This window comes from Lutra lutra, chromosome 4 (genome assembly GCF_902655055.1).
Source record: "Lutra lutra chromosome 4, mLutLut1.2, whole genome shotgun sequence".
NCBI classification, from domain to species: domain Eukaryota; kingdom Metazoa; phylum Chordata; class Mammalia; order Carnivora; family Mustelidae; genus Lutra; species Lutra lutra.
The window spans coordinates 33,220,204-33,247,617 of NC_062281.1; the positions used below are offsets into that span (position 1 = coordinate 33,220,204).

Consider the following 27,414-nt stretch of genomic DNA (forward strand, 5'->3'; position numbering starts at 1 on the left):
TGTTTTCTTTTTTATGCTGTCAGTGAGAATTTGATTTATTTTATAATTTGATATACATACATTGATTATAGATACAAAATTAAGTTTTATAAGTCACCCTGGTATAATGAACTGTGATTAAATTTTATCACTAAATTAAAATTGGCTAACTGTGGAAATTAACAAGTTATTTTAGAAAATAATACGAATAAAAGTTTTGGGGGGGTTTAACTATTTACATTCCACTTAAAAACATGAAATGGTTCCATATTATTATTTCACAGGAAAATAACATATAATTATTGACCAGATTTTTTAATATATATTAATAGCTATTCTATCTACCTTAATCTATCCTTTATAAGATTAAGCCTCTTAAATAAAATTTCTTGAAAATTTTATTTTAAACCAATTAGAATAGTACCATATTGCAGAAATATCTTTTCTTCCTTTTTATTAAATTCATTACTACTTACAGAGATTACCATCTTCCCCAAACCTAGACACACATATATTAAATAAAGCTTCCTTAATAGTTTTCTATCTATAATGATGGTGCTTTATTATTTCATTATTTTTTTTATTTTTATTTTTTCAGAGAGGGGCAGAGGGGAAGAAGAGAGAGAGAATCCTAAGCAGGCTCCATACCCAGTACGGAGCCCAACATGGGACTTGATCTCACTACCTTGAGACCATAACATGAGCTGAAACCAAGGGTCAGATGCTTAACCAACTGACCCACCCAGGTGCCCCTCATTTTTTTTTTTTTTGAGTGCATATACTCACATAATTTAGCCTTATCTGCTACTTACTTACTCACTCACAAAGTAAACATTTACTGAGTGTCCTCCAACAATTTGTAAAAAATTATGTGGAACAGAGCAGTTAAAACAAAACACAGCATCCCTTCTTGAGGAGTTTGCAATCCAGGAGGTGAGAGTAAGACATGTACACAAATATTAAAAGAAAGCAGTAAACAGTAGTTGCCATTATAGATAGGGACAAAATCTTCCAGGGGTTCAGACAGGAGAGAGGTTCCAGGCTGGAAGTATCATGGGAGTTCTCACAAAAAGGGACATATCTTAAATATGCATTAAAGTATAGGATTACAGATAGAGATTTAGGATATCTAACTGTGTTCCTTGGGGACCCACATCTCCCTAATTCTCAGTTCACCCCCAGTTCTTCTTCACATTCATTACTATCAAGTTTCCATTGACCTAGGCTTGTACAGTTCACCTTTCAAGTCTAAATACAAGGTTCATTGCATCTAATTATCTTAATTTTATCTGGTTTTTCCAGCCAATATCCCAGGTTATAGCTACACTTCTGTAATAAAAAAAGTATCATATTGAAGTGCAATATGCAATGTGGCAATAATTTTGAATCTTAATTTTGTTTTTTAACTCCATCTGGGAGTTATCTTTCCCTGTTCTCCCATAACTGCAAATTTGGTAAACACACCTCTCATGTATTCATCCAAAGGGATATCAGACACTCATCAAGGTGCTCAAACATTAAGAAAACCAAACTGTGTTTGAGAGGTAGGTGTGTATAAAGTGTGCTTAAGGATTTGTGCCAAAAATATCTTATTATGTATCCATCCATTAACTTATTTCTCTATCCAATAAATGTCTCTTGAGTACCTATTAGGTATCAGATATTCTTATGACTCTTTCAGGATTGACAGACTCCCTACTTGCCATTCTAGTAGAAGGTGAAAATGAAATAGAGAAAATTGATCAAGCCACAAATGAATAAAGAAACTATATACACAAATAAAATTATTGTTATAAACAATCATGTTACAAGTACTGTGGAGATAGCCAAAATGGGACAATGTGTAATCATGACATGTTGTTTATTTGAGAAGTGAGAGAAGCCCCCTTTGATGGAGTGACATTTCAGAAGGGATCTAAGTGATGAGAAGAAACAACCATACAGTGATGAAGGGGTAGAGTGTTTAAGGCAGAGAGAAAACCCTACCATAGAAATGAACATCATCCCATGTTGAAGAAAAAAGCATGGCTGGAGTGCAGAGATGAGGGGAGAGAGGTGCAGGAGGAGGACAGAGAGGTAAACAAAGAATATAGATTTTATCCTAATTACAGAGGGAAGCCATTGGTGAGTTTTAGGTGGGTGGGGGACATGATATGAATTCTGTTTTAAAAGAATATTCTGGATGCTAAACAAAATGGATTTTAAGGAAGTAAAAGTAAAATTCAGAGAAACCATGTTGGACAGCAATAATCTAGGCAAGAGAGGATGATGATGGGTGGACTCAGAAAATATTATACAGATTTGGGGCACCTGGGTCGCTGAGTGGGTTAAAGCCTCTGCCTTTGGCTCAGGTCATGATCCCAGGGTCTTGGGATAGAGCCCCGCATCGGGCTCTCTGCTCAGCAGGGAGCCTGCTTCCTCCTCTCTCTCTGCCTGCCTCTCTGCCTACTACTTGTGATCTTTGTCTGTCAAATAAAGTAAAATCTTTAAAAAAAGAAAATATTGTACAGATTGGCTTGACGGGACTTATTATGAAATAGATATGAGAGGAAGAGACAGAGAGAACAATACTTTCTCAACTTAAACCAACTGAGTGTGTTGAGGAATTTGATGTCAATTAAGTGGATAGGAAGAGCTCTGTGTGACAAATGATAAAGAGCTGTTCTTAGGACACATTAAATTTGAGATGCTTATTAGAGATCAATGAGAAGTTTTAAAGTAGAAATTTGGAAACAAGAGTTGGAACTTCTAGGGGACAAGTCAGATCTGGAAATAAAGATCTGAGTGCCTTTCACATATAGATGTTATTTAACACTATAGGATTAAAAAGTCAAACCTGGAAAGAAAGCATATCCTTGGAAGAGAAGAGGGTATAGGAGAATCTTTAGAAACTCCAATAATTAGATATTTAGCAGAGGAGAGATTAATCAAAGAAACTGAAAAGAAGCAGCCAGTCAAATAGGATGAAAACAAGGACAGTGTGATGTTTCCAAAGTCAAGAAAATAAGTGCTTCAAGAAGGAAGGAGTAGTTCGTGATGTTGAACAATGCTGAGAGGTAAGAAAAGAAGTGAAGATTGGATCGGACCACATAGAAGTCGTTTGCAACCTTAACACCAGGGAGTTAAGCGCTAGGGAAAGGGATCTCAATGGGGATGGAGTTGAGTAGACTACTGGGAACAGGAGATGAAAGAATGGAAACAAGATCAGAGACAACAATTTCAAGATGTTTTACTGTGAACAGGGCACAGAAAAGTGAAACGGTATATGGAATCAAATAAGGATATTGTGATTGATGATAACAAAATGTATTTTTATTCATATAGGAATAATCTTATATTAATAGAGAAATGTCATAGAACAAAGAACAGATAAACTATAGGAGCAAATTCTTGGACCTGATCAATTCCAGAGAGTAACAGAATAGTTCACCTCAAAAGTTACCTAGGGCTATGGTTATAGGCCAATTTTCTTTGAGTGTGTACTTTTGTGCACATATAAACAGACTGATAATTGACAGAATAAAAAAATACTTATGCCTATAGTAACTAATCTGCATGCCAAGGCCTTGCCTGCCTCTTTAAAAACTCCTATCTTTACTACACTACCCAACAAGGGGAAGGGACTCTAATCTGCTTAGTTACATTCCAGGACACTGACTCTGCCATATTTACCAGTGGGCAGAATCACTGGCTACCCAAAGGTCATACAGAATAGGTGTGATCCTCTCCTTGGCTTCCTCCTTTTCTGTTACTGCGCTGGTAAGAGACCAAAGGCTTTAGTCCAATCCTCCCTCTCCCATTCTCCTCTCTTTTCCTGTCTTTTGCTTTCCTGATGAAAATCTTCCCTGCGGGTAGAGGGTTCCAGGCAACTCTTTTCTCCCCTTGACTCTCTTCTTCTCTCTCCTATACCCGCCCTAAGAAGTAGTTGGTAATCCCATGGCTTTTTTTCCATCAACGGAAACCTTGTTTGATTTCTCTCCAGCAAGTCTTTTTTTTTTTTTTTTTTTTTCCCTGAAGGTTAATAAATCCTAAAATTCAGATTTGGGCTTAAGACATAATAGGTCAACTTTTTCCTACTGGAAAAATGGATTAGGAAAAAATTCAAGAATTTTAGGTAATTTTGTGTAATTTTATCTTGAAAAAATATCAAGTAATAATGACAAAATAGTAGCTCCAAACTCCTTGCCACAAAATACTAATAAAGTTATCATGGGACACTGTGTCAGAATACTTAATCAAAATCAAGTTACACTATGTACACCAGGAACAAAACCACAAACGAAACATAGCTTGGGTTCTGACAAAGGAGTCCCTGGGTGGTAAACTAGGAACAGAGTCCGTATTCTTCCTAGGAAGTTAGAAGATCTGAAGGAAAAAAGTTGTTGTCTTTACTCCCATAAACTTGAACCACTCTATAGAGAACGAGATTGGCCAATCCAGGATTTTCTTCCTGACTCTGATTCACTTGTTAACTAGTCACCACTCTGGGTGGTTTCCCACTTCTAGCCACTGCTTTCCTGTTTCCGTGCCTGTCCACTTGGCCAAACCTTTGTTGTTTTCCCCATCTAACTCCCTTATTAAAACAAAAAACAAACAAACAAAAAAACAAAAAATTCATATTTATGTAACTTGGTAAAGTTTCCCTGAGGTTTCTTAAAACCATTGATAAGTATCTGTGGACCCATGAGGACTTTATTTAGCTAGTGGTGCATCTTTTATGAATAATTTTATAAATAAGTCATATCACATCACTTTCTCTATTAGGAAGTTTTACCCTAGACTAGTTTATTGTGTGCAAATTTCTTGAGATTTGGGGCTCCATCATAGTTTTGTCTGATTTCCCCTAGACTCTGCACATACAAAATTTCTATTTATTATTTGAAAGAGATTGTGTAGATCATATATACCGAAAGCCCCCAGAGAGGAAGATAATTGACACCCCATACTTAAAAGAGTTCCATTTATACATTAAAGTTTGCCAACGCCAGCATTTGAAAAACCTTTTATTTTTATTTATTTTATTTTTTTTTTTACACAATCTCCAGTTCTTTCCTTCCTTTATCATGACTTTCTGCCATCCAGCCCAGGTGTTGGCTATCCCAGTATTAGATCAAAGATGACCTTTTTGTGTGAAGACAGAGGTAAAGAAAATACTTATTAAAAGTCTCTGCCTTTTGTATGTCATCAGTTAAGAGTTTTCCTTTCCCATCTGATAAAGGAACAATGTTCTCCTTTATCATTTTCCCAAGTTTTAATGTATTTAAAAGAAAAGAATGCAGTGTTCATTTTTTTCTCTGTTCTTTCTTTATCTCAATTCTTTTGTTTTATTTTGTTGTAGTTGTTGCTTTTCTATGACTTAAACATGCAATTCAGGTACTAATTGCAATTTTTTTGGCCAAATAATCTACCTTCCATTTTTGTAGCCTTCATGACTTATATGTTTAAAGCATTTTATTTATCCATGTGACATCTCTTTTCCTCTGGTATTCCTGAATACCAGATTCATCAGTCTGGTATAGATGAAATGGACACAAAAATGGCCACAAAAGTATCCATTATTATGGCACTGGTAGAAGTCACCGCCTTATGAAATCTAGACTACTCTTCATCAGATCCCTTTAAGTGACGGTTTGAAATTAAAAGAGAAAATAGTGTCCTGGTACTTCGACGGAGGCTTAAGAAACAGACAGAAAGGAAAATAAAATTGAAAATGGACTTAGAAGCCAAGGCCTGTCAAAAAGAGGTAAAAATGGTTTCTAGGGGTACCTGATAAAAAGGAATGTTGTGAAATATGAATGAAGGTTCAGTGAATGGTTGGCTGAACTGAGGAGATGAAAACCAAAGTATGGGTTTCCTTGACCTTTTCAGGTCCTTTGCTTCCATGTTAAGCAGACAAAAAAAGATCCACAAAGATTATACAGTAAGAATAGAAGATCAAGACAATTGGTCAAGGAGGAGTCTTCTGGCCATCAGGACAGTAATGGACTTCTTGTTTCCCTAAGGCTTAAAGAGGAAGATGGTGAAATTTAATACCATGCTGGTCAGAACACTTAGTGCCCTTATGTATATGAAGGGGGAGATGATCTATGGATTTTGAGTATTATTCATACCTGGAACATTTTTTCTACCATTTTCTTCTACATTTACTGAAGTCTCTTCTTTATTTACATGTTTTCAGTTACATTCTATTCTGGTCATTATCATCAACCTTACCTTTCTTCCAGTTATAATTCCTAGTATGTCACACTCCTAATGGATAAAATTTAGAAGAGCTTTCTTTTCCTACTTTCTTTCTCCTCTTTATACATCACAATATTATCTCCAACACAATTCAAGGATATGTTTGGTAACTTACAAAGTTCATTGTCCTTCAAGACAATGTTTGAGGAGAATTTTCTATTGCTGTTAGGCATACACAAATATAAACCTATTTAAATTAACCTTAGAACTTCATAGTGAACATTGTACTCTAGTATATCAATCATAGTTATTCTGGCCTTTGGATATCTGTGTATCAAGATTTCCATCTCCCTATAAAGTTCAGTACACATTTATGATTACTATTATCATTATTATTATTACTAGTAGTAGTAGTACTAGTAGTACTAGTAATTTTACTTGCTAGTTGTATCTATTTTTTTCTACCTTTTATTGAGTATATTTTAAATCTTCAGAAAGTTACAATACTTACATACTAAACTCCCATACATCATTCACCTAGAATTACAACTGCTAACATTTTGCCACATGTGCTTTATGTCTTTCTCAGTAATAAAAATATCACTGTTATCATTTTGCTAAACCTTTTGAAGTAAGTTGCAAGCTTTAAGGCCCTTTATTCTTTTTTTTTTTTTTTTTTAAGGCCCTTTATTCTAAGTACTCAGTATGTATCGTAAGAACAAGGACATTCTCATATGCAACCATTGTACATTTCACTAATTAAGGATAATTAATGTTGGTAGACATAACTATGTAATATATAGTCAATTTTATAACTATGTAATATATAGTCAAATTTTGCTGGTTATCTTAATAATGTCCTTTATAGCACCTTCTCTCTACAGTTAACAGTCTAACCCAGCATCATATTCTATTCTTACATAAAAAGTATCACCTTTTTTTTCACAGCATATACAAATTATCTATATTTTAATTTCATACCTCCAGCCGTAACTCCACAACTTAATATTCCTGTTCATTTACAAATTTCCTGAATTTGAAATCATATAACCATTTGAGGGGTCTATATGCTGGTCTGTTTTCTTTTATTGCCTTCTGATGGCTCTAAAGAGCCTATGCCTTTAGGTAGATAACCTCTGTAACCCAACTTAACCACTTAATCTGGTTTTCTTCCCCTAAATTTACAAACTCTTCCTAAAGTTCCCTTCTGTTCTTGGATGTGGACAGTATAAGTACCTCTGCATTATTACTAGGAAAGTATACAGATCCGCATCATTGAGTCCATTACCTGAAAGTACCAATCCTTGACAAATTCAACTCTTTGGACGTTGGAGAGACTGACTACTAGTCTGTTTCCTATCTCCGTCTCCTTGCCGTAAACCTTTTTTGACCAGCTCCGCATATGCCTTGGCAATATCGCCATGGTGTGTGGACGTAGGCTCACACACACAGAAAGAACCAACAGTATTAAATAGAGTCTTAACACTTCTGGGGTTTTAGGAAGCTCTACCTAACATCTTGAATTCCAGGGCTCCATTACTTGCAAAATATGTATGTGCACAACCTCTTACATTATCCTCTCATGATGCTGTTTCACATCATAAAATAAGTTCCATTATTCCCCCCCACTATGCCATGCCAGTTCTGCTCTTGATTTACTTTGCACTGTTGTTTTAAGGAGTTGTTCTTCAGTAATTTACTGGTGGTCCACCTAAAAGGTGGACCAAAACTTCAAATGAGTACACAGATTTCCTCTCACTTATAACCACACATTTTAACATATTACTGTAAGTTATTTCTCAAAAAATTTTATGCAAAATTGATTGACATTGATAAAATCACCAAAGAAAATGTGTAATAGTCACTACTGCAATCCTAAACACATATAGACATACTATTGTAAGTGCAAATTTATTATTTTAATATCTATTCATATCCCTCAGTGAAATTTTCTAAAATTATAATCCCATGATATCATGTTGACTTTCTCCATAGCTACACATTGGGGTAATTTAGACAAGCCACATAGCACAGGTCCTTTCCAGAAAGAAAGAAACTCTTGGCTTATTGGATAGAAATGTTACAAATTATCCACCCAAAGCACAGATCATAAACTTGACCCCCTTTTTAGATTTTTATTAGTACTGAAATAATTGATACTGACAGAACAAAGAGAGGATTCTTACAACCATAAAAATCACTTTGCTGCTACCAATATAACTGAATCCTACCTCTAATGGATTATGTGGCCAGGCCAGCCTCATAATAACATTTAGTAACTACCTCTGTCCATATGCTGGTGTTCAATGGCCAAAGGCCCCATTTAATTAAGAAGATGGATTTATATGTGCTAATAATTCAGGTTACAGCTTTGAAAGCCTAGTATTATTCAAGCAAAAGAAAAAAATCTTTTTAGCCTAACCACTTTTTTTCTTACTGACTATACTTCCCATTTCTGTAAGACATCTGATTTAAAATATAGTTATAATATCAGATATGCTTTAAATATATGAAAGCATAATATTATTTAGCACATGTTTATAAAATCCACATCAGGATAACTGCCTTCAATTTTAAACCAGACTCTCTTAACAAAGAGGGATTATTAATCTTGTGAAAACCTGATGTTGAGATAAATCTACTTATCAGACACAGACATGGAAAAACATAGCCAGTTTAACTTAGGAGCAAAGTTATCTAGAAATAACTTAATGGGCCCCATCATATGTGGTTTTATATATTTTATTATTTGCTCTGGTCATAAATCATGACAAGTATACCCCTGGCTAAAACATCTTCTGGGAATAAAGCTCTTTCATTGCAAAGTTAATGTTAAAAAGTACTTTGTAAATCAAATGAAACAGAACCACTGAGATTCAGAGCCATGAACTTCAAAAAGTTCCTAGGTCAAAACCACACATTGCCTCAAGCTAAACAAAGATAATAATAGAAGTGACCAGTACCAGACAATGGAGAGATGTATTTTTGTGGAGCAGCTATTATCCACCAGGCATTTTGATGATCTGAGCCAATACAACAGCACACTAGACAGTTCTACTCAACTTCCCACCCCTGAAGTGATCACTCCCTTCATCTAAGATGCTCCTGGCATCTCCAGTTCTCTTATCTCTACCTATCCCTCTTTAGCTCTTTCTCTTTCTCTACTACCAGAACATAAGAAGATCTGACTTCAGTCATTTACAGCCTCTTGACTGACCTACTAATATAGACATATTGAAATTAGATAGGAAATGTTCATCCAGCATTTATGATCTAAATTTTTTGTCTCTATTAATGGAATAAAAATAAAGGGTCCATTCAGCTGAAGCTAGATGAAGACCATTCCTGGAATTGTGGGTAATAAGAATTATTTGCTGACAATTGCTTCTTCCAGAATCCAGAGCTGTGGCTCAAGATCCATCAGCACGCCTCCTTCCTCTAGAAATATTTCCTTCCTTCCCAGAACATAAGTCAAGTCCACACCTCACTTACTCTCATATTAGCCAACCCCGCTTTTCTCTCCCCGACGTTAACATTTATGGACACCAGCAATAACAACTTGGAAAAGAGAAAGAGGATGTATGCGTTCCACATTTTTCTAGATATGACAAAATACAGTCATTTTGATAGTGGGAGTTTAGAGAAAAAGAACTGGGGAGTAAAAGAGTTAACATAGTCTTCCGTGTCATAATAAAATGAATAAATTTATTCAGAAATAAAATAAAGGAAGAAAACACTGTGCTTTTCCCACTTGCTTTGTACTTAAAGTCAAGCATCAATATTTCAATTTAATTTCTGAATGCCTACAGCACCCACATTAGCCTGATTAGGCTCAGAGTGGTGAGAGAATATGGACCAGGAGATTAAAATCTCAGGGCCTTAGATTAATTTATACAGTTTTAATAGAAAATACTAGCAACCACAGCAATTATCTTTCATCTCCTTAAAAAAATCATCCTTATTGTATGTTTATCCAACTTTCCTACTTTATATTTAATATACAAATATTCTCAGTATGGGGCACCTGGGTGATTCAAATAGTGAAGCACCTGGTTCTTGATTTCGGCTGGGGTCATGATCTCAAAGTCATGAGATTGAACCCTACATCAGGCTCTGTGCTGGGCATGGAGCCTGCTTAAGATTCCCTCCCTCACTCTTCCTCTGACCACCCCATACCCCCACTCACACATGTGCATGCTCTCTCTCCCTCTCAAATAAATAAATAAAAATTGAAAAAGTATATTCTTAGTATGATGTCTGTCTAACTTATCTTTCATGCAGAGATTTAATATCTCTTCATAGTCTTTTTAATAAAGAATTATTTGTGGAAACTACACAAATGGTTCTGTTGAAAGATGTGTCTCTAATGATTCCTCAGTCAGTGTCTAGAAATCTTTGCTTCTAGATCTCTGACTACCTACCAATAAAACTACCCTAGATTATAGGTAGGAAGTCTAAGGGAAGTAACTATGTTGTACAGCTTGCCCGCTGATTGAATTATGCAAAGCACCATAATATCCACACACCATTAAAAGGCAACTGACATCAATTCAGTGTTTTCCCAAGTCCGTATGTCATTCTGCATTCAAAATTAGCATGGACATTTTTTTTGAGATATTATAGTATCATTTGGGTATCTAATGAGATGCTTGGATTTTAACCACTAATCAACCAGCACGACTGGATTAACTAAATGGTAAATTTATAAAGATGATGTCAGTCTTATACCTCAGCATTAACAGAGGCTGAAATTATTGCCAGGGTATTATAAATCATCAATCATCTTGAAAAACTGAGTATTCCAAGCAGCATGGTAAACTAAATGAAAGGAGCAGTTAAATCAAGTTGTCTACATTTAAAAGTGTCTACATTTTTAAGCCCATACAGCTGAGTAAAGTGTTTGTGGCTGAGTACATCAGTCTTTCTCCTGGGAGAACCACTCTGAATGGACTAAAAGATAAATCATTTTTTTTTTTCCACCTTTAAAAAGCAATATGGGGAGGGCGCACCTCGGTGGCTCAGTAGGTTAAGCCTCTGCCTTCGGCTCAGGTCATGATCTCAGGGTTCTGGAATCGAGCCCCACATCGGGCTCTCTGCTCAGCGGGGAACCTGCTTCTCCCCCTCTCTCTCTGCCTGCCTCTCTGCCTACTTGTGATCTCTCCCTGTCAAATAAATAAATAAAATCTTAAAAAAAAAAAAAAAGCAATGGGTTGACTCTGGGCCTTCTCCCCACTCTATTTGCTTAATAAACAACAACTAAAACACCTGAAGCTAACTCCTGCATGTTGGTCTTACTGGATGGATATCTGAAAACGCTTTCCCATGGCAAAGAGAATCCTTTTTAAACCCAAATTCCATTACTTACATCAGTCACTTCTACAAACTACTTCAGAGATTATGCATTATATTTGATCACTTATTTTAAATACTGAAATTGAATATCTGATAATGAAATTTACACTATTCTTCAATTTGTTACCCTAAGAGAGGTTTACCAACCACTGGAAGGAATTTTATCTGATTCCAGCAAACACATTCTGAGCAATTCAGTTGTGGGATTTCTAGTCCTCAAATCTAAAGCCCTGTCTTTGATATCACCCTTTCAAAATCAAACAAGATTTCTTACATTAGCCATGGGAAGAGCAGACTTGCAAACTGAAAGACCAGTGATCTACCATTCAGCTACTACTGGATCTAAAATTACTGTCTATTAGCTTTATCCTGTGAGTTATGAGAGCCCCATAGCTCACACTGAAAACATGCCAAATACCCTAATGCCTAATAAATAGGAAAGGGCAGGCCAGAGCCCTCTATATCCCCACTCATAAACAACTAGGTTGGGCTCATCAGAGTGAGTACAAAAGGAGTTTGAAAAGCTGAGAGCAAACTGAGATAACAGGGCCCAGGACAGAAAAGTTCAATGGGGAAATGAGGTGGAAGGAGAAGGAGCCAAAGGAAAAAAAAAAAAAAAAAAAAAAAAAGGGAGTCCAATAAGAGCAGTAACGATCAGTGCCCTCAAGGCCAAAGACCAAGGCTGTGAGACATCAGAACTTCAGAGTTAAAGCCAGCTTCTAAGAAGGCACGATACAATAAATGGATTGCAGCTGGATATTGTTGTTTCTTAAGTAAACATAAAATAATTTATTTTTATAATTTGTAGAGGATTTTATAATTTTTATATTTTTATTTTTATATATTTATTTATATTTTTATATTTTATAATTGTATAATTTATACTTTGTTGAGGATTTTATATGAGCTCTCACACTTGCGTTGGCCAATGGAACACATCGTTGTTAACCCTGTAAAATCAAGTATCCACGTCTTTTGTATTCTTGCATCATGGATATATATGTAGACTTATCAAAACATTCACACTCTCTACATTTGATTATATTTTAGTTTGGAGGTTAAAACTTCAGGCATTTTAGTCACAGTGAAATAGGGTTTTCCAATCTCTTTAAGGGACTCTGACACTTTAGTTGGATTTAAGATCTTTACTAATTTGTACTCAAGATGAATACATATAAAATTTCCCTGAACCTCTTTCTTTTCCCTGAACTTTTCTTCCTGATTATAATTTAAATAAAATGTCCCATAATTAATTTTCAGAATGTAAATGTCTCACTCCTACTTGCCATGAATCATTTTTTAATTGCCCTATTTCTTGACCTAGTAATTATTGCTTGTCTGAATTACTTTAGTTCTCCCCTCCCCCAATCAACCAATCCGGACAATATGCCGTAACATTATAAAAATTTACAAGTGTATCTTACAAACCAAAACGGAAAGCTATTTTTTATAAATACACTAATTATCATTTTATGGATGCCTTTATCTAGCAACCATCTATTCAACCCTGGAATAAGAAAGCTTCAAATGAGTCTTACATATGGGGAATAATGTTCCTATACCACACATACCATGAAGATTATCTTAGTAAAAGGCAGTTCATACATATCAGTAAATAAATATATTTTCAGTGTCCCCAACTTTTGAATAAACAGGATACAAATAAAAATCTTCATTTAGTACCAGAATTCTGGATTCAAGCTAAAACCAGCATACAATTGGTACTGATTTTGCCTACAACATACCCTTCTCTCTTTTTTTTTTCCATAAAAAAAATTATTTTAACTTAATTTTCCACAATATGCAAGTGGACAAGAGAGGCTGTAAAGCATACACTGATAAATACCTATCAATTATATGAACTAATTTTGAGAACATTAGAGAAAGGAAAAATTGATTTTGGACAATGGATCTTCTTCCTTCCTAAACTCTCAAAGCAGATGGCCCACACAGCTCCTTAGAATTCCCTATGTCCCTATGTCTTCACCAAAGCTATCTGGCTTTTCCACTCCTTTGCAAATGTCTTTTATTACTGCACCCTCCACCAAATATTAGCACATGGCCTTATGGCAAGAGTAAGCACGTCAGGGTAGAAACACAGTGGCGTTGGGAGTTAGAACTGGGTTTGTATCTCAGACATGCTCTTTATTCCTCTGAGCCTAACCTGGAGTATCATTATGAGGGCAATATGTGAAAACCTAAATTAGAGCATGTATACCTACGATCGGCACCCAAAAAATGTAGTTTTCATCGTTCTTTCCTTCACTGAAAAAAAAAAACCACGAAGTTCAAAAAAGCCCTGTTATACAAATATTTTAAAATCAAATAATTTAGCCATCCTTCCACCTTAGAGCAACTGTATCAAATGATCTTTTCAAAGGCACTCTTGGTGATATAGCCACACACAATGGACGAATTAACATGTTTTCTATATATTTGTCAAGCCAAAGAAACACACACATATATAAGACTCTATCTACTAGCATCATAGATGAAATGAATAATAATTTAAATAACAACTTAAAATTTTATCAAAGACATAAATACATACTAAGAGATAGTTCAGGGAACATGTAATATCCAAGAAGCCTGAGTTTCAAAGTCCTTGAACATATAAATATAATTGAAGATATACATTTAACCTTGACACTTCCACAAATCCCTTGACAAAGCATACAAGCAAAAAAAATATCAACCAAGAGTTCCTTCGCCCATGGGAGGTGTCTCAGCACCTTCCAAAGCTCTAAACAGAGCTACTCAATTTGGAAATATTGTTGGATAATAAAATCAGCAGTTACACTAGAAGAAAACAAAGCAAAACAAAACTTTTATTTGTGACTCCAGACCTAGGGTCATTCTCCTGAGCCCAGGAAACTCTATACCAAAATTCTGGGATTCAATCAATAAAATGTATCAAATTTAAGCTTAATGGCACAAGATGCCAATATTATAAGTGGGTTAAGGAGAAGAGCTACCTTCCACATTGGGACATACTCAGTCTTCCCCCACATTGATTCACTCATAGAGGAAAACCCTTTTGAGGAAAAAAAAAAACAAAAACAAGAAACAAAAAACCTGTGGTTTACTTACATAGTTTGCCTTCTCCACCCTCCAAGAGTCTAGCAGTATGATACAAACAGGCATTTAAATAACATCAGTAAAATTAAAATAAATGAACATAATAAACAGAATGTGACAAAAACCTAAGCATAATAAAACGGAGTCCTTCTAGATGAAAAGAAGAGCTTGTTATCATCACAGCATCTCGGTATCACTAATAGTAATAACCCTCCAGGGCATTATAACTTCCCAGCCGGTATCAGACATAACACAAATTCAATACAATCAGTTAGATGTAAAATACAGACTTAGTAGCACCAATATAAAGATCAGTCAAGCCAGATCCAGTATAACTATTGCTACTCCACAGTATTACACAACCTAAGGTAGAGAAAAGATTTTGGCAGGGTAAATTCTACCTTTACCTAAATAAAAGTAAAATACGATTTTACTTCTAGATGCCCTGGAGGTTATAACTGAGTCTCAGCTCTAAGCTACACTAAACTGGCAAAGCCAAAAATTCTCCTCCTATACTCTACAACATACTGCAGGGCTTCGAGGATATTATACACACACATTCATATATGCAGAATCGATTATAGCCAAGCTTGCAGTTTCTATAAAGCATTATTATTAAAAAGTTCATTTTTAGAAACAATTTATATAATTATAAGAGTTGACATAATCTCCATATATTTTTCTTATTAACATAGTATTTGTCTTCTCTCTGTTAAACCCTGAGGCAACCCAGGCTGCCTGGGGAGATATAGGAAAAGGAACATACAGGGCAGATGACACACACGAGAAGGACCTATGGGAGGCGGATACGGCTCCCCGTCCCATGGCAAAGAGGAAGAGAAAGGCCACCATTAGGCACAAGAGCCCCATGGTGTCCAAGAGGGCAAAGCCCAGAATGGTGTAGGGGAAGAGCAATTGCTCCAGAGAGGGGTTCCTGCCATAACCAATGATGAGGCTCCCAAACACAGCCCCAGAGCCAACCACCCCTACCATGGCAGCCCCAGCCCCAGCGCACTCGGCTGCTGGATCCATGCCCCGTGAAATGACGCTGGTTAAGAAGCTGTAGTTAGGAATCAGTGAGGTCAGGGGACGAGGGGCTGCCAAGCTGCTGAAGTTCTCCTCTGTCAAGCATCTCCAGCAGGTTTAGCTCCACTGCAGACAGTGATCAACTTAACAGCTGAGAGGTTCTCCTGACCAGCAAGGGGTTGGAGACAAACTTGGCGCAGGCGGACATTTTTCAGGAGATGGGGGTGGGCTTTGGCAGCAGAGGTTCTCACAGTGCAGAGAAGACAGAGAGCTGCTGTAATCCATATTTTTATTTATTTATTTATTTGATAGACAGAGATCACAAATAGGCAGAGAGGCAGGCAGAGAGAGAGGAGGAAGCAGACTCCCTGCCGAGCAGAGAGCCCCATGCGGGGCTCGATCCCAGGACTCTGGGATCATGACCTGAGCCGAAGACAGAGGTTTAACCCACTGAGCCACCAAGGCGCCCCTGTAATCTACATTTTTAAATGACACTAATTACTGATCTTATTTATTGATGTTGACAGAGATCAATATACGGCCAACACATTTACATAGCAAACTGAACACTTGAAGATCTCAAGAAATGGTCGAGTTATTTTACAAGTCCTGTATTATAACTAATACAGAACTCCATGTCACTATCTAGCACCTCGATATGGAAAAACAATTAATTATTTGATATGGGGATTAGAAATCCTCTGTTCATTAGGAAAACATCAGCCTGATGGAGTAGTTCAAGCAATCTGAGATTCGACTGATTCTGCAGAGAGTTTCTTGTATGAAGACAGAACACAGCCACGCGCGGAAATGAAACGCACCTAAATGCCAAGACCCGGCCAGAATAAGGTTGCTCTACAGTTGCTTTTGTTCTCTGCTGGGTGGGAAGGGCTCAAAGCTGAATAAAGCACACATGTGCTCTTAGAAGAGGCTGTGGAATTTCCATTGCTTATCACAGCGATCTAGCTCTTTTGTTTGCATTTTAATCAGCTCAGATGAATCAGTTGAGAATACAGTTCAAAATACAAATGAAAATTGTGCAATAACCCATATTTTAAGAAAACTTGATTCGGTTTGTCTGCGTTTTATGACAATGGGCGAGAGATCAGAAATCATTAGAGATAGCTTGTTCAATTGCAATACAGAGGGTGGGTTTATCTGATAATGATAGGAGCTGGACTCCACGGTTCCTCAGACAGAAGCTCTTAGACGTTAGCATATATAAGGTTTACCTGGAGAGGAGGGTGTTACTCTGTATATTCCTGAGCTCCAGCCAGAGCTTCCGGTTTAGGAGGTCTGGGGTAGAGCCCACGGATTTGTTTTGCTAACCGGCTTCCAGGTGTTGTTGATGGTTTTGGTCCTTGAACCAACCACACTGCGAGGAACACCGCTATATACTGTCTCTCGCTCTGGGACTGGCTGCCTCTGAATTCCAAGATTCCCCACCGCAATCTAGCTCTGGCCACAGCTGAGTCACATGAACAACCTGAGCAACAGTTTGCCAATATGCATTAAAAACTGAAATACTTCAGCCATACAGTTACGAAACCGACCCCCAATTCTGATTTGCTCTCTATCTCTAGTGTTGTGACACACTAGATTATCTCCAATTATCTCCAGGGGTGATGTAAGAGTTTCACAAAATACTTCTGACTCCATTTTAATTGAATGAGGCTCACATCTGGAAAATGAATGCAAAATTTGTTGGTTAAAGTGAAAGTAAAGAACAGCTGAATCCATTAACTCTGCTCTTATAACCTAAAGCTCTTTGCTTAATTTTGTTAAATTCATTGAGGATTTTGCTTTTAACTTGGACCTTGGGCCTCATTCTAACGGAGCGGTAAAATGCTGTGGTCAAGTTGCGAACTATTTATAGAAGGGTAATTACAAATACGCAAAGGCTCTGATGAACCCAGTAACAGGCAGAGGCATGGTGGCACCACCACTCCATGGGTAAAGAGATAGATGACTTACACGTCCTTCCTTTCACTAACATCTTAGCTCCAAAATGAGTTATTGAGAACTAAAATGATAGTCCTTAAAAACTGATGATTTATCTCTTCAAGCGAATGGTAATTATCCTTTAAAAGAATATTTTTTTCCCAAGTGGCAGAAAATCGCTCTAGAAACAAACATGAAACATAATCCCCAAGCCTTTGGCGGGGGGGGAGCTTATTCTAAATGTATGAGAAAATATTATTCCATACTTTCCCCCAAAACATGTATGCAGCTACTTAGGAAGTTCTAATATACAGTCTGCTTTTTAAAAGTCAAACGAGACAAGATATAAATGCCTATCACCTGCTTGCCACCATGCTCTGAGATTTAGGGTTTACAAAAAAGCAAAAGGGACATAAGGACTCTTTTCTTCTGTTATTAAAACACACGTTCTTCATAGGGGGACAAAGCTAATCTATATGTAGGAAAAATATGTATATAAAAAAATGCCAAGGGGTGCCTGGGTAGCTCAGTGGGTTAAAGCCTCTGCCTTCAACTCAGATCATGATCCCGGTGTCCTTGGATCGAGCCCTGCATCGGGCTCTCTGCTCAGCAGGGAGCCTGCTTCCTCCTCTCTCTCTGCCTGCCTCTCTGCCTACCTGTGATCTTTGTCTGTCAAATAAATAAATAAAATCTTTAAAAAAAAATGCCAAGATGTCTGACACTATTTTTGCAAAAGAAATATAAAACAGTAAAGACTGAGGATAAGAAAAATAATGGGAAGCTTCTTGGAACAAGTGAGACTTCCACTGGACCTTTTCAATGTGGAAGATTTAGAGGATAAAGAGGGAAAGGCAGGGAATTACATGAGCAAAGGTCAGGAGCAGGGACTGGAAGTGAATGGACATTGTGGGATAGAGTATAGGAAGACAAAGGTTCCTTATAGCCTAGGAAGTATAAGAAATAACTTGAAAAAGGAAAAGTAATGGGAAGTCCTAGAACCAAAGAAGAAGAATCTGGACTTAATGAAGTAGGTAATAGGGAGCCACAGCAGATTTTAAACAATGATGACAAGATGTCAGCTGTTTCTGGTATGTCAACCGGATAGACTTGAGGGAGGAAGAATTACAAGCAGGGTGAAGGAATAAAGAGGAAAAATAGATGCCCATTCAAGATTAATATTTAGAAAATACAGGCAAGAAATATAAATGTATTTAGATATAGAAATAAAAGCTAGAAACATTATAGTAATCAAACATGGGGTGTGGGGAAGGGGTGAGCCACAACTACAAAAGCAAAAAAAACCCAAACCAATAAATTAAATATAGACAAGAAAAAAAGTCTATCTTTTTTTGATCTCTTGAAGTAGGACATTATTTCTGATTATTTCTGTATTTATAAAAAAAATCTAATTGTTTTATATGTATAGTTTGTGAGAAGGTCAGTATTCACAAATCCTAGCTTTACAAGAAGTACAGCCCTGAAGGAGATGGAAAGTAACACAATTGCTTGTAGCTTCTTAAATCACAGATCCTTTTGATCTTACAGGAAAGGAGGAAGGGAGGGAGGGAGGGAGGAAGAAAGAAAAGGAAAAGAATGGAAAGGAAAGGAGGAGAATTCACAAAATGTGCGTACTGCATCAAATTGAGCTCTGTCTAAACTTCGTTGTCTACCAGCCATTTAATAAATATCTAATGAGAACCAATCATGTACTAGCCATGCATTAGGTACAACGGACAGGGTGCAGGTACCTAAACTAAGCTCAGCTGATAACTCCTCCAAGCACCACAAATACATAAGAATCAGTCCCATCCTTCCAAAAGCAGTCATAAACTTGAAAATCAAGCACCAAAGGGAAAATCACTGCACTCTCCTGAACAATAAGAAAACTGCTGATCGTTTGCTAAAGGAAGTCTGAATTATAGGATGACAAAAAAAAAAAAAAGAAAGAAAAGAAAGGAAGAAAAAAAAAGGTGGAATTCTCCTGAAAGTGGAAAGTTTAACTACTGTTTGCCACAATTCCCTTTCATAAAAACTTCTATGTAAAGAGTTTATAGTATAGCTTTCAGAGTTTAAAAAGATGTAATCAAACCAGGTGTTGATTACCAAAGAGAGAGGAGGGAAGGAGGAAGACAGGGCATGCTTAATCTTTTCTTCCAGTGTTATCCTTTCAATAAGAGAAGCATATATTTTCACCAGTTCATTACAAAACCTGATGACATTTACATGTTCAAACACATACTCCATTTATATGAATGCATTGTGATTATTATAATTAAGCTCCTACCTGAAATTTATAATATATGCTGAAATAAATTGCATTTCTTTATTTTGCAGTCTCCTAAACTATATTGGTCAAAGTGCCTTTGGGCATATTCCCTACATATACAAATGTAAATTGCAAAAGCAAATAAATGAACGGGCATGTGAACAACCTGTCTTGTCATTTGTAGTTACCCCTCGAACAGAGGGAAATAAGAAAATAAAAGTAAACAAAAATAGGTAACTCCAATAGGATCTTTAAACTTTAGGTATTCAATGATCAAAAGACTGAAAATCAAGCTTGTTTGACAAAAGGCATAGTGAATGGAATGATGACTATAAAAATTTTATTTTTTTTTTATTTTATTTGCTCTATTGTGACTCAACTTTTTTTCAAATTAGGGAAATCTTTTAAAGTCTGAAAAATAAACTTATTATCAACATGAACAGATTAATTACCCAAAAATAAAAAAGTTAAAAAAAAAAAAACTATAATACTGGACTAAAGAATCCTTGCCTGAAGAATTTTTCGTGCAATTCCTTAGCATAGTCCGAGGTGAGAATAATTATGACAATTCATGACCTAGTCAGCTCTCATCACCTTAAAAAAAAAAAATAGTATATTCAATAGTAAGTTTCAAAATCAAAGTTCCAAATGTCTTTAGCAATATATTTTATTTTGCAAAATAAAAATAGCAGTGATGCTAAAAAACCACATTAAAAACCAGTGAGTAAAGTTTTAAATGGCTTTCGAATTAAATCTCCCTGCTTTTCAATGAGTAAAAACTCAAGCTAAAATAGTCAGTGTCAAATTTTATATTATTAAAATTACAATAAAAAACGTGTTACATCTGAATTGAGAGACACGTTAAGACATCTGCAGTAAAGGGGGTTTTTTTAGGTATCATCCTACTATGTATAATGTTCAAAATTGACAGTTGCATTGCTTCTCATTTTAATGTATGTGGTTTTGTAGTACAATTAAATGCATCAGACGGAACATAATTAAGGAATGGAACAGTAGTATCTGTTCTATCCTCTTTGAACGTACAGATGCTAAATGATCATACCTCACCAGTACATGCCTACTGCAACTCCTGTTTCACTTTCCAAATGCTCAGGGTTTAAAACAGAGCAGACTGCACTTTTGATAACATCTGCTACAACAAATAACAAAAAAAGAGTGTGAAGTCTGATGAATGTTTAAACAGAACATTTTTTATGGATCAGCTAAATCTTTTCTGCTTTTTAATTAAAAGTAAAGAAAATGGAACTTAATTATCCTGTAAAGATTAGCTTGTGGGCATCTTCCTGTAAATTACTTCTAATTGAAAGCAAATTGTCAAGTGACATTCAAAGTACTGTCCTTTAAAACACAGCTGTTCTACTGCTGATTTCAGTGCACTGCAGTGTTTTCTTGTTACAGTATGGCATATTTGAATATTTTAACAATTTCACTGGTTTTGTATAGATTTCCATTTAACATATCTTAATCACATTTCTTCATGTAAAAAAGTTAGCATGGTAAGTGGTTTGCCGCATCTTGAACCAGCCTATCATGAGAGCCCTCCCCTGAGGTTTACTTTTTTAGATTTGTTTGCTGAAAGTACAGCTACATCTGGACAACAATGGGCCAGGAAGTGGGTGATTATACTCATTAGACTACTGTCACAGCCCAGATCTGTAGGATACCTGTATAATTAAGTCACACTTTATTGATGCTTTAAAAGACATTAAAAATTAAAGTGAAATTCATACTAGAAACTGAAAATGAACAATTTAAAAAATTTAGTCCTTGGTCTTAATCTCACAAAACAAACTGAAGGTTGATGGGGGGAGGGGGGTTGGGAGAGGGGGGTGGGGTTATGGACATTGGGGAGGGTATGTGCTATGGTGAGTGCTGTGAAGTGTGTAAACCTGGCGATTCACAGACCTGTACCCCTGGGGATAAAAATATATGTTTATAAAAAATAAAATTAAAAAAAATACCAGAAAAAAAAAACAGTTCAATTTAAGAAAAAAAAATTTTTAAAGAAACACGTAAAGGGCAATATGAAGACGGCTAACCTAGGAATTCTTAATGTAAGACTTTAATATGAAGACAGATAAGATGCAAAGGAGGAACACAAACACATTAGCCCACTACACTACGTTTCTACTTCTGCCCACTTCCATAAGTATCCTTCCCCTGATTCCTTTGATTGGTTACTATTGCTTAGCACGGTACTCAGCACTGGAGACAAAACAAAATTGACAGAATTCCAGCTGTTAAGGGACCCTCTACTCCAGAAGAGGAAGAAAGAAAATGAATCCCAGAAAATTTCTGGTGTCGGGCATTCGCTCGGATTCTGGGTATAGATTGCTTAGAACAACTCAACAAACAGAAGTCCTCACCTGTATGGAGGACTTATTTCAGGTGGTCATAAATGCTTCGAAGAAAAATAAAGCAGTGAAGGGTGACAACCACTGACAAAGAAAGGAGGCATGTCCCCTATGGGGTGGTCAGGGAGGACCTTTCTACTACCGTGCCTCCTGAACAGGGAACCCCGATGGATTTCTGAGAGTGAGGCACACACACTGTGCGTAATGACGGTACGGAGAGGAGGCCCTTCAGAAGAGTTAGGGAAGTCTGATACTCCAAAAACACATCTTGTGAAAGGCCAAAGTTAGGAAGGTAAATGATTTTTCATCATTTTAAGTTTGAAGACTTACATGTTTGCTTAGCTAGTAACATGATTCAAACCATGAACCCAATGAATGCCTACTTTATATCCCCAGGTAGTAAATTATGTTCCCAAGCTGTATATTTAGCTCAACAGTATGCAATACATATAATTTACTTTTATATTATGATACAGAAATGATTTTCTCCACAGCAAAATAATCTGCATGAATTGCCCCTACTCTAACCGACTGGTAGAGGTAAGTAAGTAGAGATGTAGGTAGGTAGTAGATGGGTCTGTATGCAGGCAGAGAGATAGATAAGGTCTAAATATTAACATTCCAAGATTTTTTTCAATAAGCAAAAAAGCATTCTCTAACAGTACAGGACAAGTCTTTTTTTTTTTTTTTTTTTTTAAGATTTTATTTATTTTTTGACAGAGAGAGATCACAAGTAGGCAGAGAGGCAGGCAGAGGGAGAGGAGGAAGCAGGCTCCCCGAGGAGCAGACAGCCCACCCCGGGGCTCAATCTTACAACCCCGAGGCCATGAACTGAACCAAAGGCAGAAGCCTATCCCACTGAGCCACCCAGGTGCCCCATAACAGTGCAGGACTAAGTCTTAAGCACAATTTGAGCTCATTTTTATACCAGTATTTGTGGTGGCTGTCTAAGAAAAGATAACTACAAAGCAAATTCTGACCTGTACTCTCATCTGCTCAAGCACACTAATATATCCAGAAAATGAAAGGGAACAGAAAGAGAAAAGAAAGACAGTGAAATGAAAACTTTGGATGTTTTTTAAAGTCACTTCAAAAGAACTGGTAGACAAAAAAAAAAAAAAAAAAATAAAGGAGTAATGCCTGAACTTGTTTACAAATTAAAGTCATGTTCTTCCTTAGTGTTGAAATGATGTGGGCTCATGTATTGCCAATATCATAAATCTCACTAATTATCTTTAACAGAATTCACTGAAGGGGTTTAAAAAAAAACCTATGTCCTAGTAATTATATAAATTATAATTGAGATGTAGAAAATACACATTTTAAAGTACATGAATTCAAACTAGGAAATTAAATTAAGATACACAATTTAAAGCAATACAAGAAGCAAGCGTATTTTAGTTAGGCGTGTTAAACTAAGCTTCCGCTATGGTCACAAAATTAAAATGTCATTTTATGAAACAACATCGAAAACATCCAGCAATGCACAAAATCAGCACAACACTATCCATTGTGCACCCAATATTTGGTCCCAAACTTGAGATGCATAAAGTTTAAAAAAATTAGGCACCAGTTGGCTATAATTAAGTCTAGCCTTAAAAACAAAATCAAAAACAAAGCAAAACAAAACAAAAAACTAATTTAGCAGACTTTTTCACTTAAGCATGCATAAGGACCACCTGAAGGGCTTATTAAAACCCAGATTCCCGGGCCCCTCCCTCAAGGTTATGGACCAGTAAATCTAGAGTAGAATTTAGGAATCTGCATTTCTAGTAGGCTTTCAGAGGAATGCTGAGGGTGCTGGATTCTAGAGAAATGGCAATCATTTTGGATAACTAATTTCTCCATTAATTAAATACTATAAAGTTTCGCTTTTATATAAAATTGAATCATTTTATCCAAAGGGGAAATGGTGACCTATCTTTTCACACGGAGAATTTTGAATATAAATTTTAAGAGACAAATATTTGGTTTGAGGAATAAAGAAATATTTCTCTCCCAGTAAATACTCCAGATTTCACTTATTTACACTTTTAATCAGCAATATTATTGGGAGCCACACTTAATCATTAAATACATAAAGAGAGTGAACACAATTTCAGGGTAACCCAGATTCCAATGAAAGGAGTCTGAGTCAGATCTTTAAATACAAAACTGATGCCAGTTAAATTTGATGTAAATTTTAAATAAAAAATTTGAAATAAAATAGAATACAGTGATTTTTTTTTTAAGATTTTATTTGTTTATTTCACAGACAGAGACAGGCAGAGAGGCAGGCAGAGAGAGAGGGAAGCAGGCTTCCTGCTGAGCAGACAGCCCGATGTGGGGCTTGATCCCAGGACCCTGGGATCATGACCTGAGCCGAAGGCAGCGGCTTTAACCCACTGCGCCACCCAGGCGCCCTACAGTGATTCTTATACCAGGGGAAATATAGTTCAATTTTGTATCCTCCAAAAGTCCCCAATAAATAAATAGTATGTTAAAATATCTATTAAGGTAAAAACCCATTCATTTGTTCAGTGCCCAAAAGAAATTAGAATTTGTTTAATTTTTCTTTGTTCCCCCCAACCTTGAGAAAGCCATCCTTTTCTTCTTGCTACCAAAAACCTTCCATTTCCTTTAACTTTCAGCTCGAGGTTCAATCAATACAAAGCTTTCCTATCTAAAATCTACACTAATCTATTTATCTGATTATTCCTCTCCAAATATTTTCATTACTCAAGTATTTCATGAACTTTAGAGTGGAACGTTCTATCTCTTTTTTGTACTAGAGTATTCAGAATAAATGGTCAATGAGGAGTAGACTGCCATGTTTCTGTTCATTTTCAACACACACCCTCAACCGAGGAAATCACTATTACACACCTGAACTGCTTTAACAGACTCCCAGAGGCTGCCTGCCTTCAGCCTTTGTAATTATTGTTCAATGATACCAAACTGTTGGATTGGTTGATCCCTGTTGAAAAACTGAACACTAATATTCCAGAATCAATGAATTCTAGAATTTCCAAGAACACAGGAACTCTAGAAGTCTAATGCCAAAGCTGCAATTGTTTTCTTTATCCTTTCATTCTGCACCCTAACTTCCTACAATGCAGACAGCCTTTAATCCACTAATCTTACTGACTGAAATCTATTCTCTGAGAAAAACCTAGAAGCAAATGACTATATGCATTAATCTAGTCATTGCAGTAACAGTTATAAAACCTGGATACTAGCCAAATGCCTTAAAATAGAAGGTTTAGATAAATCAGCTGAGAGGCTACAGAGCAGAAATGCAAAATGAAAATCATTAAGACCATGTAAATATATGGAAAGTGCTTCTTATAAGCACAATATAATTATATCTATGACTGTATATATAAATATAAAATATAGAAAATGGAAAAACCAATGTATTGTGATAGGTATTTTTGGTTTCTATTGTTTTTGTAAAACACTGGGGTCAGTATACACCAAATACGGACTTCTATATCTTCTATATCTCCACCTCTGGAGTTATGCAATATATGTAATGAGCTTCATCATTTAGAATGATGAGGCAGAGTTTCTAGAAGGTCTTAAATTACCATAAGTTTCATTATGTTCACCTTACATGGGGCATAAACTCTTCACTGAGAATTTCAGTAAAGGTTGTTAATAAAACAGAATTTCTGAATGACCATCAGTTAAGTTTAATTAATCAAAATACCTAATGGTTCATTCCAGGTTTTACCTTGTATTGTGTACCAGGATAACTAAGAGCAGATGGGTTTTGTTGTCACATTCTTTGTTACAAGGTTTGTATACAATTACAGAACGTATTACTCAGGCCTTCAGAACTGAATGGGAATTGAGCAGCTGAAGTCCAGGTCATTCCTTTGAAAAGGAATGTCTTCCAGCTATTTTTCTTTCTGGTTATATTGAATTTTCACATGGATCTAACTACGGATAAATAAAAGCCAGAATAGCTCCATGACTGACTTATTCTCATTTCAAAATTCTGGCATTAAAAAAAAAAAAAAATCCAGTACCTAATCAGTTAACATTAATGGACTCAAAGATTTTGCATGCCTACTAAATAATAGTACAACCTTAGAGTGGGACAATTTAAACCCAGACTCCTTGGGCTCATTTATCATCTTTTTCTGTAACCCTATAATAGTTCTTTTGGAACAGAGGAAGAAGATAAATGGATCCCTGAGAAACAAATATTTACAAACCTTTTGAAAATGCATTTTAAGTAGGAAAGGAAATATTCCATTATCTACGCTGATCATATAAGAATTCACGACACAGGATCAAGTAGAGTGTGCTGTTCAACCTCATAATCGTTTGCAAATAAAATCAACCAATTCCAGATTTCAAACTTATAAATGAAATTCCAAATCCCAGTCATCTTTTTACATAATTACAAAGGGCATTCTGATTGCCTATTCTGAAATGGATTATCTACCATATGGAACATCTACCAGTACCTTTATTGGCTTACTGTTGGGCAGACCCCATCACCTGACCCTTGAAAAGAAGCGAACAGGAGTTAAAATGCAAAAAACATCAATGGTAAATTCCAGTCTCCAAGTTTCACATGATCACAGCACAGATTAACCATTAATATCCTTTTTGTTTTGTTTTGTCTTAACTGGAATAAGAAATGTTTCTTCTAGAAAAACAAGAAATTACTTGGAAAGCTGAATAATACAAACAATAGTCTCAATTTTTCATTTCACTTTGCTTGTACAGAAAAAGCCATAAGGAAAACACATCAGCGTTTTGGTTGCAGCTATGGCCACGATGAAAATCTGATGTGTGTCATTTAATCAGACACCACAGAAAGAACAGAGAACCCTTAATTTCTGGAAAAGCAATTTAAATTGTAAGATGGTAAATTATAATTCTTGGCTTCTTATACAAACGCCTTCATTAAAAAAGACTATATAAAAAAGACTCTATAAAAAGACTATATATAAAAGACCATGTAAAGCATGGATTATTCAGCATTATATATGTATATGTATATATGTACATAAAATACTATGTTCTGTTGTTACTGTTTTCTTGGTCCTTACTGTATGATTTTTCATCTATCCACACAGACTATGATGAGACTTGTGAGAATCTTGAAAACCTAACAAAATGCATAAGGAAAGAAAGAACTCCTGAGTAGGATTTACTCCCATTAATTGATCCTGTCCCAACACTTCATATGTTTCACGCGCACACATGCACGCACGCGCA

General features: G+C 36.1%; 1 protein-coding gene and 1 pseudogene across 2 annotated transcripts in view; both read right to left on the reverse strand.

The window, feature by feature from the left end:
- The window catches only part of LOC125099044 (ATP synthase F(0) complex subunit C2, mitochondrial-like), a 39,924-nt pseudogene extending 24,046 nt beyond the window's left edge, over positions 1 to 15,878 (reverse strand).
- ZFPM2 (zinc finger protein, FOG family member 2) overlaps positions 1 to 27,414 on the reverse strand; it is a 457,914-nt gene that overhangs the window by 400,677 nt on the left and 29,823 nt on the right. The gene's annotated exons all lie outside the window — the stretch shown is intronic.